This window comes from Protomyctophum bolini, assembly GCF_963924005.1.
Source record: "Protomyctophum bolini genome assembly, chromosome: 24".
Lineage (NCBI taxonomy): Eukaryota > Metazoa > Chordata > Actinopteri > Myctophiformes > Myctophidae > Protomyctophum > Protomyctophum bolini.
Window position 1 is genome coordinate 688,117 of NC_137885.1, and position 19,201 is coordinate 707,317.

Sequence of the window (19,201 nt, forward strand, 5' to 3'; positions counted from 1 at the left end):
CTTCACGCATCTAGCTTTGTACATTTCAATGTATACATTCCCTGCACCAGCTCTCAATGGGGTGTTCAGGTCACACACACACCTTCTCCAAGGCCTCTTGGACCACCCGCTCTGTCTCTCTTGTCTTGCTTCATCACGTCCTTGGTGTACTTGAGCAGGGTGTGAGGCGACCCCCAACTGGCGTTCTTGGTCTGCGTCGAGGCCGACAGCTTCTCAGGCTGCTGTATTGGGTACGAGGAGACGGGCTCTCCTGGCTGGGGATCACTGCTTCCATCTCAGGCTCTGGATCCTTGGTGTGAAACACAACAGAAATGTAGTGGAAATCTGCTCCATGTGTGTGCACGTGTTTGTTCAACACATAACTTCAATTTGGAGTAAATCATTTTCTAGATCAGTCGACATCGTTTTCACATCAAGTAGTAGCATATTTCTTAACCTGTTCTGCTTAAGTAGTTTACATGAGTTTGAGCTGTAAGACACATGGTCATATTTATGAGTTATTATAGTTACCATTGTGACACTATTCCTATTTGGATTCAGCTGGTTGATTGGAACGGCTCTTCTTAGCCTTTGGTTCCTGGCTGCCTTTGAGTTGGACAACACAACACAACACACAGTGGATGGGTCTGTCTGATCCATGACAGTAAACAGTTTACAATTGATGAATATGATGGACAGCTGTCAAAGTAATTTGAAGGGATAATTCGTTTGGGGAGATTTTTCCCACTTATCCAGAATCATAAAAATGAATGGTTGCCTCTGCGTGCTGATTTGAAGTAAGTTTGGTTAACCTCATTTCTGAATCTTTATACCATCAAACGTTCAGGAATGTGTATAGGCTACCGTCAAATAGTACTATATCTGAGGGAAACATTTTAGTGTTAGAGCTCAAATAAGTACAAAGAAGCTGGGAAAAAACACTTGAGTTAATGTTGTAGATTCATTTTAGATCTGTACATTCAGGTGTCAGTCCACAGTCATTTTCATAGAGGTACTGGAGGAGGTGTTGCGGGCTGAATACATTGATTACGAGTGGTGAATATTGCTTGCAATCTCACGATAGATATATCATGATACAGAGGCCATGATACGACATATATATATATATATATATATATATATAGACTCCCGCACTCTGGCTGATATTGACAATAAGCCTCTCTGACTTACGTGACTTCAAATTAATGACATTACAATTACTATATAATAGTTATATTACTATGTACCTCAATGGCCATACAGGTTGTGGAGTACAGGGCAGCGCAGTTCTCATTGATGAGGACTTCAGAACAGTCGGCTGGATTGTGGGCCAGATCTGCTCATAATGAAGGTTTGGTGAGATGACAGTTTCACCCCAGAGCAAAATGCTGTCCTCGTCTCCATTCTGTAATCAGAGAAAGATTTAAAAGAACCAATTCAACATGTTGACAAGTGCAGAACACAACACAAATCTGAAGTGAAAAGTTTAACCATCCACTTTCAAAGTTATGGAAATTAACTTAATGAAAGATAATCAATCATTGCACACATGTGTTAATCTGTACTATGTGATTTTTTTTTTAAAGCAATGTAATACAACAGTGTACATTATACCCACCAATATCATTTTAAACTCAAGATATATTTATGCTACTAGTCAGTAGTATAATGTCTATATAGTGTATATTGACAACATAATTATGATGTCCATGTATTGTTTTACTGTGATGGCTACAACATAACTTTACAATGACAAAACAATGCTAATACTACCAATAATTGAGACATTTTACAGCATTAATGCGATACATACACTTTACGTTTTTCTACCATATTAACGATAACTAGGCTTGAAACATGACAGTTATGACACAACGTGTTACATAGCCGGTATATAGCCCTGCAACATGAATACGGTAACGTGCTTTACAACATTAACGTCTACAATACATGAACGTTCATATTTCAAATATAACTGCTCACCCTATCGTCACGAATGTTACAATTGTGTTCGGGCAGGTATTAGCACCCGTATCTTGCGTGCCGTGTAACATCCGTGGTCCAAACGTGAGCAGTTATATTTGAACTATATGAACGTTTATGCAGACGTTTAACATTAAAGTTCCACATGAGATAACATGTCAGATCAGATTAACCAGATTAAGTCTAAGATGTGGTAATAATTAATCAAATTAGCGACTTTATCACACGTGTAATATGCATTTAGGTTTTACCAATCTACTACATTGTATCGTATTTATATACGATATAGTTAAAGGTGAAAAGTTAACATCGGCTTAGCTAGCCAGCATTAGCATTAGCGCTGTTACTAAGGGTGTGACTTAAGTAAAGTAACACAACTCCTAAACATTCGACAAGAGCTACGGACCACGTTAAATCATTGTATTTACCCATGATGTTACACATCTATTGATTCGTTTTGGTGGAATTTACCATACTTTGCTTGTCAAACCGGTGGACATGCATGTTATCCGCAGCCCATTGACCAGTGCGCCCATTAGAAGATTCGTTGTATGCATAGAGTATTGGTTGTATGTGTGTTTTGGTAGTCACAAGGATAACTTCCGGTTCAAGGTTCATATATTTTATATAGATGAAGTACTTTCATTGATGAAGTGCTGCCACCTGTTGGAATTTGTACTTCATTGACTGATATTCCAAAACACCTATATTTCATTTGAACGATTAAACACAGAGTAGCAGAAATGTTTAAAAATACAAGTTAAACTTTGAGCATTAGGCTATACATAATAGCGTTTCTAACCGTTTATATGAGGTTTTTATTTTATTTTGCATAAGCCTATTATATTGTAATTTTGTATGTCATTGTTCCCCATGCATTCAATATGAATATCAAATTATAATTATAAACAATTCCTTTTAGCAGAACATGTACTTTCTCGTGCTTTTTTCTGTTAGATAAAGTTATTAAAGTATTCAATGAATCAAGCAAGTCTATATTATGCTATTAAAACAGTGAAAGCTAATCATTTTAGTTGCTCATTTCATTCCTGAAACCATGTGTGAATCTTGGATGGAATAAAACAAGTATTGTATTTGAACATATATTTATTACACATTATAAACGCAGAACAATTTACAATTTAGGCATTTAGAACACGTGAAATATACAGAAAAAAATAGTAGAAAAAACGGTAGAAAAAAATGTAGAAAAAATAGCAAAAATAGCAATAAATAAAATAGCAAAAAATCTTCTCTTAGTCTTTCACCGCGGCTGCGGGCTCATCTCCTTGCCAGCTTTCAAGAAGCTGTTCCCCCCCCAGCACTTCTTCGGCGTCGCCATCGTCGAACAGAAGCTCCATTTCGAGGTGCTGACTGCAGGCCCGCACCTCCGTCCCATCAGCTGTCTGTTCGACGATGACGGTGCGTGGATAGGTGATTTCACCGGGGGGGAACAGTTTCTCGAACGCTGGCAAGGAGACCGTAACCACCTGGTCGTTGTCCAGCAGCAGCTCCATCTCTCCGCTGGCCGCCTCCATCGCCCCAAGGAGCTGATATTCTTTCGGCAGCTCCGGCTCCACAACCTGTTGAAATCAAACATTGTTTTCAGTCATTCGTTTAACATATAATGCATACATGTAGCAAAGACCTTTCACTACGGCTAATGTTAAAATATTACACATTACAATATTGCAAATGAAATTACACAATACAGTTACAAACAGTAGCCTAATTTGTATTGACAGGCTTACCTCGGTTTTTGTGAACCCGGTAGAGGCGAGGGTGCCATGCTTGACAGTAAGGTGACTCAAGCGGACCAGCTGTCCCTTTTCAAGGTTTGGCAGAAGGACGGCCTCTCGCCAGAGCTGGACCGTGGCCTCAACTCCTTTCTGCAATGACGGAATCACATGGCGTTAACAGTATGAATGAACTAACAACGTTAATGTGCATTAAACAGATCTTAATGGTATTAACTATATACACAGAGTTGGAAGTGAACATTGAAAGACCAACAGGCTATACTAAATTATAAAACGTACCTCATTTATTTTGATGTTCTGTCTGGGAACAGCCGCTGCCTTCTCCGGTTGGTGTTTGCGCACCGGCTCCATCTGTGATAGAAATGAGAAGAAATTATATCCCCATTCATATATTTATTGCATGATTATAGTATTTATACTGCATATTTGTACGGTGTAGGCTATATGCCTATATTGGAGTACATGTTAACTTATTAGTTACTCGTTTGGGTACACCATCCAACATTCCGAGTGTTATAATAATATAATAAAGGTCGACTTACATCAGTAATGTAGCCTTGCACTGTCACCAGCCGGCCTGCTGCCGCTGTGGCAATGTCGGCCAGGGACAGCGCCTTGGATGGGGGGTTGACGAGGGCCTCGCATCGCGCCTCTATGGCCTCATCTACGTGCAGAGGCGATGTGGCGTAGAAGCCGGTGTCTCCCCAGCACTGCAGACCGTGCGCAGTGACCCTGTAGCTTCTCACCATGTAGGTGGTGCCCGTCTTCACCCTGGGGGCCTGCCTTTCAAACAGCACCATTTTAGCGATGGTCACGCCGTCCGTGAACGCCACATGTAGGTTGGTGGAGGAGAGGGCATTCTTAATGCCCCCTTCACGATGCCAGTCCCACTCCCGGACACAGAGGCTCTCGCGGGCCGCCACAGCCTTCAGCTTTATGGTGGGTTGGCGCGTCAGCTGGTATGGTGAGGAGGAGGAGGATGATGCAGAAGATGCTGCTGTGTGCCCGCTTTGTAGGATGCTCTGCAAATCCATTGTGTATAGTTGCTGTTAAATCGAGCAGAACTTCGTCTTCAGGCAAGCAACAGAATGAGAGTGAAACGTGGCTTTATATAGGTTAGGTTAAAGTATAGGCAGGTCCAGAAGATAAGGTTAGGTCGACCTGACCTATGTTATTGTAGCGTCTCTTTGAACACGTTCGGAGTCCCACGGTCACAATACAACAACCATATAGAATTTGTAAATGTTATTGTAGCCTATCTGGGAACCTTTCTTAACCCTTGAGGGGGTCATGTCGATCAATGTGATCGCTTCAAAATGAAAATTATTTTAACATAAAAAATAATTTGTATAGCGCTATTGTGGAAATCGACTTTAACACGATATAACTCATAGGCCTACACCACTTAATTCACCTTACATCTATATAGCTTTCATCATAATGTGTCAAAGTGAATTGGAGTATAGGCCTATAACAAATTCATTGATAATCAAATGTTATACCAATGGATAATAAAACTTTGGGTCGGTGACACAGCAAAAACGAATTTGTATGAAATTGGCAAATAACTTCATGTGCTATCCTTGCTATGTTGCGTTTTCCAGTCTAACCAAGAGACATGAAAAAGAGGCCGCGCAAATCAACGTGTTCCCACGTTACAAAATACAACAACTGTGCAACCTAATCTATATGTTATTGTAGTCTCTCTTTGAACGCAATTGTGTTTAGAGTTTGTGTGTGTGTGCGCGCGCGCGTGCGTATTTGGGGATATTTTATCATTTGAATCCCTTAAATCTATCAGCTTTATAATCTGCAGAATTTTCTTGAAACCAGAAGGCCTAACAAATGTTTCTAGCCTTGAAAAAATAATTTGCATCTATGACATTAACATGCCAACTATAGGAAGAAAAAAATCTGCACTTCTCGTCCAAAAACACTAACATTTGCGTAATATATAGATTGTCTAATGAACTTGCAACCATATACCTATACTAATAAGTAATTCATGTCTGTGTTGGACTGCGTTTGTATAGCTGATTATTTTTGCTATTGGACGTTCACTGTGTTGCATTGCATATGCTTGCCTGCACTGACACGTTAGCCTACTTTATATATTATACTGATCTTTTATTTTATTTTATTGGGTGATATGCATGATGCTTTTTTTTAAATCATTTAAACCCTTAACATTATTAACACAAATCAAGGATTAACGAGGGATTGGTTTATACATTATATATTTTAGTTAATTAGCTGTGATTTCCCCATGCACCCACGATTTTACGTCATCTTCTCACAAATGCCAATTCAAATGCCAGTCCACCAATTTGCTGACCCACAAGTCTGCTTTCCAGTCTAATCATTAACACCTGCATTTGAAAGAGACATGATTATGAAAGAGGCCGCGAACATCAAAATGAAGAATTCATGTAAACACTTCGGGGATCCCACGACACAAAATACAACAACCATACAACCTAACCTATATGTTATTGTATAGCCTCTCTTTGAAGTTAAGTGTGTGTGTGTGTGTGTGTGTGTGTGTGTGTGTCGTGTCTCTCAGCGTATGGCCTCGGAGCAGCCCCTACAGATTTAATTTTATTGGCATAATGCATATGATGCATTTCATTGATAATTTAAACTCTTAACTTTATCAACACGAATCAAGGATTAACGAGGGATTGGCTTGAAAATACATTATATATTTTATAGCATCCTATCTATTTTATTTTAACCTTAATGAAATACAGAATAGCAGAAATGTTTAAATAATACAAGTTAAACCATGAGCATTAGGCTACATATAGCGTTTCTAACCGTTTATATGAGGTTTTTATTTTTATTTTGCATAGGCCTATACTGTAATTTTGTATGTCATTGTTCCCCATGCATTCAATATGAATGACTCCAAATTATAATTATAAACAATTAACTCATAGCTTTGTTGGGTTTAAAATCCTCTTAGCAGAACATGTACTTTCTTGTGCTTTTTATATCATGCTATTAAAACAGTGAAAGCTAATCATTTTAGTTGCTCATTTCATTCCTGAAACCATGTGTGAATCTTGGATGGAATAAAACAAGTAGTTGAACATATATTTATTACACAAATAAACGCAGAACACATGAAATATACAAAAACAGGAGGAACAAATGTAAAAAATTGTAGAAAAAAAATTGTCTTTCAGTCTTTCACCGCGGTGATATGCATATGATGCTTTTTTTTTGGATAATTTAAACCCTTAACATTAACACAAATCAAGGATTAACGAGGGATTGGCTTATACATTGTATTAGCTGTGATTTCCCCATGCACCCACGATTTTACGTCATCTTCAGCGCTCGCGCACACAAACACACACACACACAGTCACACACACACACACACACCCACACACTTTTCAATTCAAGACACACCTCCAGCATTCTGCACCATAACATTACGATGCCTTTTGACATAATATTAAGGGTCAGCTCAACACGAGGGATGATGTAGTAACGATCTTGTATTCAAGTATACTTTATCTGTTACAGATTGTTCAAATAAACCGTACATTACCTATTAAACTGTGAGGCATTGATAGACTATAACGTGCATATAATTACATTAAAACAAAATAGTTCAAAAGACAGCATTCTGATTATTTATGCATGCTGCCACCTGCTGGCCGTTTACCGGTAATCCACAATCAGAGCTATAACTTGACAATGGCATTAAACAAGTTGACATTAAACATCAAATATATCATTTTCAGATGAATTACAGATTAATCATTTGATGAATTTGCCATGTAGCTTGTGGAGCTGACAACCAATTTTACCCACCTCTTTACATTTGTAAACCTGATATGCTTCCAACTATGAACATAGTGGCGATGTCATGCTTTCAAGGGACACAAAACTACATACAAATATCTCTTGGCCCCATCATCTAAGTTAAACTCCAACACCTTTATTTTGTTTTACTTGTAGCTCAGGTGATACATTCAGACCATGTATGTATGGCCTCCATTCACTAGGGGCTTGTATATCAAACACTACCATACATGTTAGTTATATAAATATACACACAAAATTTGATCCCTATCAAAGTTTGAGTACATGAGACATGGATATCTGTGGGGGCTAACAGCTGTTCCAATATGCACCATACAACTATGCAGTATAAATACTATAAACATACACCTTCTCATTTCTGTCACATAGGCCTACAAATTACAGATCAGTTTTAAAATTAGTAGCCTACTTGTCTTTCAATGTTCACTTTCAACTCTGTGAAATAGTTACAGTACAATAATGTTTAATTTTACCTTTATGTGTAATTAATTATATTGCCTAGATTTGAATATCCTATGCAAGTACTAGGCTGTGAAAACACATCCTGACAACATACCCGCAGATGCGCACCATACCTGGGTTACTCTTCTGAACAACCCTAATCACAAATATCATGTTTGTACACCAGTGAAAGATGACCCTGAGCATGTATACATGTCGGACAGAAACCCTGTAGAGATCAAAACATGTGACATTGCGACACAATTTGAGCTTGCAGAAGAGGTATTTTTTCCTGGCATGGCGAGGGAAGCTGATGTTGACGTTTCCAGGGAAAAGCAGGCTCTCTCGGATGTTGGGGAGATGGTAAAAGTGATGTCATCTGGCCTGCCAACAGCAACCATGGCTCCTAGAATAAATGTTTTTTGTCATGTCAATCTCAGGTTGCACTCTTCACACAGGCAGACAGATACAGAAATCTCCATACGGGACACAGACAGATGGTTAAAACAGGTATTGCATACTAGGTTCCCAACTAGCATCGTTCCCAGCTAGGTTGGTGGCCAACGGGCACAGGTCTAATATACAAAAAATAATGACAATGATGATTTGAAATACCAACAGGTGGCTGAACTTGTAAATTGTTTTTTCTAATTAGACCTTCGCTAAGTCCCTCCCCAACATTTCCATAGGCTCTAAAACTTGTGCCATATTATTGTCTTTTGTAATATTTTCTTTGCAGATCTGCTACACTGTTTGGGTAATGTTCCCCTGCGTACAGAATATGGATGCTGGGGTTTCACATTCTTTTTCAACTTCACGCATCTAGCTTTGTACATTTCAATGTATACATTCCCTGCACCAGCTCTCAATGGGGTGTTCAGGTCACACACACACACACACACACACACACCTTCTCCAAGGCCTCTCGGACCACCCGCTCTGTCTCTCTTGTCTTGCTTCATCACGTCCTTGGTGTACTTGAGCAGGGTGTGAGGCGACCCCCAACTGGCGTTCTTGGTCTGCGTCAAGGCCGACAGCTTCTCAGGCTGCTGTATTGGGTACGAGGAGACGGGCTCTCCTGGCTGGGGATCACTGCTTCCATCTCAGGCTCTGGATCCTTGGTGTGAAACACAACAGAAATGTAGTGGAAATCTGCTCCATGTGTGTGCACGTGTTTGTTTATATCCATAACTTGGAGTAAATCATTTTCTAGATCAGTCGACATCGTTTTCACATCAAGTAGTAACATATTTCTTAACCTGTTCTGCTTAAGTAGTTTACATGAGTTTGAGCTGTAAGACACATGGTCATATTTATGAGTTATTATAGTTACCATTGTGACACTATTCCTATTTGGATTCAGCTGGTTGATTGGCTGCCTTTGAGCTGGACAACACAACACAACACACAGTGGATGGGTCCGTCTGATCCATGACAGTAAACAGTTTACAATTGATGAATATGATGGACAGCTGTCAAAGTAATTTGAAGGGATAATTCGTTTGGGGAGATTTTTCCCACTTATCCAGAATCATAAAATCGAATGGTTGCCTCTGCGTGCTGATTTGAAGTAAGTTTGGTTAACCTCATTTCTGAATCTTTATACCATCAAACGTTCAGGAATGTGTATAGGCTACCGTCAAATAGTACTATAGCTGAGGGAAACATTTTAGTGTTAGAGCTCAAATAAGTACAAAGAAGCTGGGAAAAAACACTTGTAGATTCATTTTAGATCCCCCACCCCCTTAGATAGCAATTCTGTAGACAGCATAAGTGCATTGTATGTAGTCATAGCACGTCATAGTACATATGTGTAGCATAGTAGTATAGATGTATAGCTTATATGTATAGTTTCATTATAGATATTCCACTGTTACTTTCTTAGCTACGCATGTCTCATGATAAATGTCTTTATGTGATGTATTCCCATGCTTTTTGTTCTTGCTTAATGTAAGTCGCTCTGGATTAAGAGCGTCTGCTAAATGCCTAAATTGTAAATTGTAAATTGTAGATCTGTACATTCAGGTGTCAGTCCACTTCATTTTCATAGAGGTACTGGAGGAGGTGTTGCGGGCTGAATACATTGATTACGAGTGGTGAATATTGCTTGCAATCTCACGATAGATATATCATGATACAGAGGCCATGATACGATATATATATATATATATATATATATAGACTCCCGCACTCTGGCTGATATTGACAATAAGCCTCTCTGACTTACGTGACTTCAAATTAATGACATTACAATTACTATATAATAGTTATATTACTATGTACCTCAATGGCCATACAGGTTGTGGAGTACAGGGCAGCGCAGTTCTCATTGATGAGGACTTCAGAACAGTCGGCTGGATTGTGGGCCAGATCTGCTCATAATGAAGGTTTGGTGAGATGACAGTTTCACCCCAGAGCAAAATGCTGTCCTCGTCTCCATTCTGTAATCAGAGAAAGATTTAAAAGAACCAATTCAACATGTTGACAAGTGCAGAACACAACACAAATCTTAAATGAAAAGTTTAACCATCCTTCTAAAAAGGTATGGAAAGTAATAGTGATGCACAATATATCAGTAGCATATCAAAATATCCCTATCAGATCTTTCTCAAAATAATCCAGATAAATTAAGATATTGATGGCAATAATAATGTGACTGACTGACCGTCAATCTTTGTACTCACAGAACAGCCATTCTGCCTGTCTCTGTCGCTTTTGTTTTGTGTATTTCTAATGTTTGAAAGCAGCAGATTAATGATTCAAGTGTCTAGTACCTCTAGACACTAACAAATATAGTAAAATCTTTAGTAAAAATAAACTTTTGATATTTCTACATTAAATGTGTGTACTCATCTCATTCAGTAGACATTCAGTAGTGAAAACACACTTAAACAGACACAAAAGAGTATAGGCTATTTATTGATTGATGTAATACTTTATGAACAGGTCTTCTGTATAATATCGTAATCGGTCAGAATCTGTATTGGCAGATATAGCCTGCAAAATAATCAGAGATATCGCGGTCTTCATAATGTGCACCCCTAGAAATTAATTTAATGGTAGATAATCAAGCATTGTACACATGTTATGTGTTAATTAGATGTTCTGTGTATATTTATATGATGCCACCCTATGGTCACGAATGTTAGAATTGTGCTCCGACAGGTATTAGCAATCATTTTAATCTGAACGGTGGCCATTTTATCTGTTTTCATTGTGCTTTCAATTAATCGACACACATTGTAGGCCTATCGTATTTATAGTTGAAAAGTTAACGTGGCGTTAGGTAGCCAGCATTAGCGCTGCTACGCCACGGTGTGACTTAAGTCTCAACACTCATAAATACATTCGACAAGAGCTACGGACCACGTTAAATCATTGTATTTACCCATGATGTTACACATCTATTGATTATTCTGTGTTTAATTTACCATAATCTTGTCAAAGCTCCGGCTGCAGCTTGTTTTGGATTCTGCCCCCCCCCCGCCAAAGCAGTGCGTTATCTTGCTTGCGTATGCAATGATGATCAATGATGCAGATGCATGTAGTTGTTTTTTGTTTACTAGGGAGTCCATATCACTTCCGGTTCAACGTTCATTTAATTTCTATACTTTCATTGATGCATTGCTGCCACCTGCTGGACGTATTATCCGCAACCATCATCATATTAACATTGAATTGTAGTATTGTTTTATTACTTCTAAAGGTATAATCACTGCTGTTAATTACTTTGTCTTATGATAAAGCTGAAAAGCTTTATAATTTATCATTGCAAAAATGTCATCAAATTACAATATATTTCTCATGGATATTTCACATATTGTGAAGTGAATCAATCTTTCAAATCAGGCATTTTAGACCTGTTAAAATATATTTGATTAAATCACTGAAAGCTTACTTGCTTTAAAGATAGACCTATATGATATTTGAACGTTTTTTTACAAGTAAAAGTATGCTCTTCAATACAATTTATGTTAAGCTCATTCATGCTTTTATATTTATGCTCATATTGATTGATTTATTTGCTTTTTTTGGGCTTATTTTGCTTATTTTTTACCTTTTTGCCTACATTGTAAAGCATTATTCATACATTACAAATGATTAGTAGACACAGTTATAACTTTACTTACTTTATTCTGCCACTTTTTGGGCATCATACTACTTCCACATACTTTATTCCGCTTTATGCAGTTATTTATGCTTAAACTATAGTTTTTCCAAATGTTCATACTTTTTAAAACTTTTACTTCAGCTTTAATACATTTTCTACTTTTGTTTACAATATGCTACAGTCCCGAAATTTTGATTATGGATTTAGACCACCAATGGGAACACTATTACTCCGGTCCCCGAGTTTCAAACTTGACACGGCAAAAACTTTATACATTGCAATTTATGCGAGCCCACGCAGTTTCTACAGGAACTGCCTTTCTAGTTATACTTTATTCTTTATTCCGCCGTTTTTTCGGTCTCCTACTACTTCCACATACTTTATGCTAGAATTTTAGTTCAAACTTCAAACTGTTCAGCTCTTTGCAGTTATGCTTGCTTCAATACAACTTTTTACAAAGTTTTATACTTTTTATACTTTTTAACTTTTTAACTTTTTTTTACATCCTTTATAATGAGAGTCGATGGAAGAAAGGTCCCATTTTTCACAGTTAACTTTTTTGAGCTCTTATTACTCCGTCATACTTTCACTTTGAAACTTCATTCAAACTTTATAATGTTCATCTATCTTTGAACTTTCATTGGTGAAAAAGTTGTTTTGAAAAAGTTTATACTTTTTAAAATATTTAACTTTATTTATAGTTTTTTCCTGCCATTGACTTTGTATGGGATTTATCTCTAAATCAACCTCACTTTTGCAGCCTCATTACTCTGGCATACTTTGTCGTAGAAACGTGATTTAAAGTTTAGAACGCTCACACGACTCTGGACTTTTTCGTGGTTCAAACCGTATTCGAATACGTTAAACGGTTTTTCCGAAATCGCAGTTCAATCGCAGGCCGTTTCGCGTAATTAGTGCCATTTTAGAGTGCGGCTCTTCTTTGACTAGAGTGTGGAAACTGAAATTCTTTCCTTGAAAATTTACCAAACAAATTGTCGTCCCGGCCAAAGTATTCATTTTACACGCATGTTCTTTGGTCATTTTGTAGCCACACATGTCCTCTTTCACACAATGTGACCACCAAAGCACAGAGACATACAGAATGTGAACTACGGCCTTTTAAGTGACACAAAAACAGCAAATCTGCTCATTGACCTCCATTGTATAATTCTTACGAGGATATTATCGCGCAGACAATTCTTAACTCGCTCTTATAACCACATTTTCAATCGTACCAACACCACAATCGCACATGGTGTACGTCAATATCTCAGGCCACTCACAGCGAAAAAAATATTTGCATTCGACTTTTACTTTTTGCGATAGAGCAATTTGTTCGGGCATAGTTTTCCCCCATTCAGAACCATTCTAATCTCCCAGTCATAGTACTGGCATAGAACTTGGAAGTCTTTTACTTCCACAGCTGAGACATATAAGGGCTTAATTACAGGGCTGACATTAAAGTTACAAGATCTCAATGAGTTGCTCTGCGATACCTTGTGAGCTTGTAGGTCTGCTATTTGTGCAATTGGCTGGCCTTTACACAGCTCTCGCAAGAGCACGCACGCACGTACACACGCACACACACACCCTGTCTTCCTATTGGCTGGCCTTTACACAGCTCTCGCAAGTGCACGCACGCACGCACGCACGCAAAAAAATGAAAAAAAGTATTTTTTCCAAAAAAAAGTATTTTTTCCAAAAAAAAGTATTTTTTCCAAAAAAAGTATTTTTTTGAAAAGAAGTATTATTTTGAAAAAAAAGTATTATTTTGAAAAAAAAGTATTATTTTGAAAAAAAAGTAATTTTTTGAAAAAAAAGTAATTTTTTGAAAAAAATGAAAACTTAAAAAAAAAAAAACTTTAACCTCTTTTTTTTTTTTTTACTTAAAAGAAAAAACTTGAATTTTTTTAATAAAGATTTTTTTTTTTTCATTTAAAGAAAAACTTTTAAAAACACTTCTACAACTTCCACATACTTTATTCCGCTTTATGCAGTTATTTATGCTTATTCTTTTTACACATTTTTATACATTCTTTTTTTTTTACTTTTCCTTCAGCTTTAATACATTTTCTACTGTACATTATATACATTGCGTCTTTTGGCGAGCCCACACAGTTTCCGTAGGGAACTGCTTTCTAGTTGTGGGCTCGCTACAGCGAGCACACACTAGTTATTGCCAGCCTATGTTTATTATTCTTTATTCCGCCGTTTTTTTGACACCCTACTACTTCCACATACTTTATGCTAGAAATTTAGTTCAAACTTCAAACTGTTCAGCTCTTTGAAGTGATTGTGGCTTGTATTTTTATTTTTACAAAGTTTTATACTTTTTATACTTTTTAACTTTTTAACTTTTTTTTAACATCCTTTATAATGAGAGTCGATGGAAGAAAGGTCCCATTTTTCACAGTTAACTTTTTTGAGCTCTTATTACTCCGTCATACTTTCACTTTGAAACTTCATTCAAACTTTATAATGTTCATCTATCTTTGAACTTTCATTGGTGAAAAAGTTGTTTTGAAAAAGTTTATACTTTTTAAAATATTTAACTTTATTCATAGTTTTTCCCTCCCATTGACAATGTATGGGATTTATCTCTAAATCAAGCTCACTTTTGCAGCCTCATTACTCTGGCATACTTTGTCGTAGAAACGTGATTTAAACTTTAGAACGCTCACACGACTCTGGACTTTTTCGTGGTTCAAACCATATTCGAATACGTTAAACGGTTTTTCCGAAATCGCAGTTCAATCGCAGGCCGTTTCGTGTAATTAGTGCCATTTTAGAGTGCGGGCCTTCTTTGACTAGAGTGTGGAGACTGAAATTCTTTCCTTGAAAATTTACCAAACAAATTGTCGTCCCGGCCAAAGTATTCATTTTACACGCATGTTCTTTTGTCATTTTGTAGCCACACATGTCCTCTTTCACACAATGTGACCACCAAAGCACAGAGACATACAGAATGTGAACTACGGCCTTTTAAGTGACACAAAAACAGTCAATCTGCTCATTGACCTCCATTGTATAATTCTTACGAGGAAATTATCGCGCTGACAATTCTTAACTCGCTCTTATAACCACATTTTCAATCGTACCAACACCACAATCGCACATGGTGTACCTCAATATCTCAGGCCACTCACAGCGAAAACAATATTTGCATTCGACTTTTACTTTTTGCGATAGAGCAATTTGTTTGGGGCATAGTTTCCCACATTCAGAACCATTGTAATCTCCCAGTCATAGTACTGGCATAGAACTTGGAAGTCTTTTACTTCCACAGCTGAGACATATAAGGGCTTAATTACAGGGCTGACATTAAAGTTACAAGATCTCAATGAGTTGCTCTGCGATACCTTGTGAGCTTGTAGGTCTGCTATTTGTGCAATTGGCTGGCCTTTACACAGCTCTCGCAAGAGCACGCACGCACGCACACACGCACACACACACCCTGTCTTCCTATTGGCTGGCCTTTACACAGCTCTCGCAAGTGCACGCACGCACGCACGCAAAAAAATGAAAAAAAGTATTTTTTCCAAAAAAAGTATTTTTTCCAAAAAAAGTATTTTTTCCAAAAAAAGTATTTTTTCCAAAAAAAGTATTTTTTCCAAAAAAAGTATTTTTTCCAAAAAAAGTATTTTTTCCAAAAAAAGTATTTTTTTCAAAAAAAGTATTTTTTTCAAAAAAAGTATTTTTTTCAAAAAAAAGTATTATTTTGAAAAAAAAGTAATTTTTTGAAAAAAAAAAAAACTTAAAAAAAAAAAACTTTAACCTTTTTTTTTTTTTACTTAAAAGAAAAAACTTGAATTTTTTTAATAAAGATTTTTTTTTTTTCATTTAAAGAAAAACTTTTAAAAACACTTCTACAGCTTCCACATACTTTATTCCGCTTTATGCAGTTATTTATGCTTAAACTATAGTTTTTCCAAATGTTCATACTTTTTTTTAACTTTTACTTCAGCTTTAATACATTTTCTACTTTTGTTTACAATATGCTACAGTCCCGAAATATTGATTATGGATTTAGACCACCAATGGGAACACTATTACTCCGGTCCCCGAGTTTCAAACTTGACACGGCAAAAACTTTATACATTGCAATTTATGCGAGCCCACGCAGTTTCTACAGGAACTGCCTTTCTAGTTGTGGGCTCGCTACAGCGAGCACACACTAGTTATTGCCAGCCTATATTTATAATTCTTCTTTATTTATTCCACCCGTTTTTTTGACACCCTACTACTTCCACATACTTTATGCTAGAAATTTAGTTCAAACTTCAAACTGTTCAGCTCTTTGAAGTGATTGTGGCTTGTATTTTTATTTTTACAAAGTTTTATACTTTTTATACTTTTTATACTTTTTAACTTTTTTTAACATCCTTTATAATGAGAGTCGATGGAAGAAAGGTCCCATTTTTCACAGTTAACTTTTTTGAGCTCTTATTACTCCGTCATACTTTCACTTTGAAACTTCATTCAAACTTTATAATGTTCATCTATCTTTGAACTTTCATTGGTGAAAAAGTTGTTTTGAAAAAGTTTATACTTTTTAAAATATTTAACTTTATTCATAGTTTTTCCCTCCCATTGACAATGTATGGGATTTATCTCTAAATCAAGCTCACTTTTGCAGCCTCATTACTCTGGCATACTTTGTCGTAGAAACGTGATTTAAACTTTAGAACGCTCACACGACTCTGGACTTTTTCGTGGTTCAAACCGTATTCGAATACGTTAAACGGTTTTTCCGAAATCGCAGTTCAATCGCAGGCCGTTTCGCGTAATTAGTGCCATTTTAGAGTGCGGGCCTTCTTTGACTAGAGTGTGGAGACTGAAATTCTTTCCTTGAAAATTTACCAAACAAATTGTCGTCCCGGCCAAAGTATTCATTTTACACGCATGTTCTTTTGTCATTTTGTAGCCACACATGTCCTCTTTCACACAATGTGACCACCAAAGCACAGAGACATACAGAATGTGAACTACGGCCTTTTAAGTGACACAAAAACAGTCAATCTGCTCATTGACCTCCATTGTATAATTCTTACGAGGAAATTATCGCGCTGACAATTCTTAACTCGCTCTTATAACCACATTTTCTATCGTACCAACACCACAATCGCACATGGTGTACCTCAATATCTCAGGCCACTCACAACGAAAAAAATATTTGCATTCGACTTTTACTTTTTGCGATAGAGCAATTTGTTCGGGGCATAGTTTCCCCCCATTCACGGCCATTATAATCTCCCAGTCATAGTACTGGCATAGAACTTGGAAGTCTTTTACGTCCACAGCTGAGACATATAAGGGCTTAATTACAGGGCTGACATTAAAGTTACAAGATCTCAATGAGTTGCTCTGCGATACCTTGTGAGCTTGTAGGTCTGCTATTTGTGCAATTGGCTGGCCTTTACACAGCTCTCGCAAGAGCACGCACACACGCACACACACCCTGTCTTCCTATTGGCTGGCCTTTACACAGCTCTCGCAAGCGCACGCACGCACGCACGCACGCAAAAAAATTAAAAAAAAAGTAATTTTTTGAAAAAAAAGTATTTTTTTGAAAAAAAAGTATTTTTTTGAAAAGAAGTATTTTTTTGAAAAAGTAGTATTTTTTTGAAAAAAAAGTATTTTTTTGAAAAAAATGAAATTTTTTGAAAAAAATGAAATTTTTTGAAAAAAATGCAAACTTAAAAAAAAAAAACTGTAACCTTTTTTTTTTTTACTTATGAAAAAAATATATATATATTTTTTTTACTTAAAAAGAAAAAACTTGAATTTTTTTAATAAAGATTATTTTTTTTACATTTAAAGAAAAACTTTTAAAAACACTTCTACAGCTTCCACATACTTTATTCCGCTTTATGCAGTTATTTATGCTTAAACTAGTTTTTCCAAATGTTCATACTTTTTTTTTACTTTTACTTCAGCTTTAATACATTTTCTACTTTTGTTTACAATATGCTACAGTCCCGAAATATTGATTATGGATTTAGACCACCAATGGGAACACTATTACTCCGGTCCCCGAGTTTCAAACTTGACACGGCAAAAACTTTATACATTGCAATTTATGCGAGCCCACGCAGTTTCTACAGGAACTGCCTTTCTAGTTGTGGGCTCGCTACAGCGAGCACACACTAGTTATTGCCAGCCTATGTTTATTTATTTATTCTTTATTCCGCCGTTTTTTTGACACCCTACTACTTCCACATACTTTATGCTAGAAATGTAGTTCAAACTTCAAACTGTTCAGCTCTTTGCAGTGATGGGTGCTTGTATTTTTATTTTTACAAAGTTTTATACTTTTTATACTTTTTAATTTTTTAACTTTTTTTTACATCCTTTATAATGAGAGTCGATGGAAGAAAGGTCCCATTTTTCACAGTTAACTTTTTTGAGCTCTTATTACTCCGTCATACTTTCACTTTGAAACTTCATTCAAACTTTATAATGTTCATCTATCTTTGAACTTTCATTGGTGAAAAAGTTGTTTTGAAAAAGTTTATACTTTTTAAAATATTTAACTTTATTTATAGTTTTTGCCTCCCATAGACAATGAATGGGATTTATCTCTAAATCAACCTCACTTTTGCAGCCTCATTACTCTGGCATACTTTGTCGTAGAAACGTGATTTAAACTTTAGAACGCTCACACGACTCTGGACTCTGGACGGTTCAAACCGTATTCGAATACGTTGAACGGTTTTTCCGAAATCGCAGTTCAATCGCAGGCCGTTTCGGCTAATTAGTGCCATCTTAGAGTGCGGGGCCTCTTCGAGTAGAGTGTGGAAACTGAAATTCTTTCCTTGAAAATGTACCAAACAAATTGTCGTCCCGGCCAAAGTATTCATTTTACACGCATGTTCTTTTGTCATTTTGTAGCCACACATGTCCTCTTTCACACAATGTGACCACCAAAGCACAGAGACATACAGAATGTGAACTACGACCTTTTAAGTGACACAAAAACAGTCAATCTGCTCATTGACCTCCATTGTATAATTCTTACGAGGAAATTATCGCGCTGACAATTCTTAACTCGCTCTTATAACCACATTTTCAATCGTACCAACACCACAAT

At 36.8% G+C, this 19,201-nt stretch overlaps 1 long non-coding RNA gene across 1 annotated transcript; it reads right to left on the bottom strand.

The window, feature by feature from the left end:
• Positions 1–7,210: 7,210 nt before the first annotated feature.
• Positions 7,211–11,521, bottom strand: LOC308311564. Its single transcript, XR_013963682.1, has 4 exons — positions 11,432–11,521; positions 10,284–10,441; positions 8,911–9,117; positions 7,211–8,406 (listed from the first exon to the last, which is right to left on the bottom strand). It is a non-coding gene; the product is annotated as an uncharacterized lncRNA (long non-coding RNA).
• Between the last annotated feature and the right edge of the window lie 7,680 nt (positions 11,522–19,201).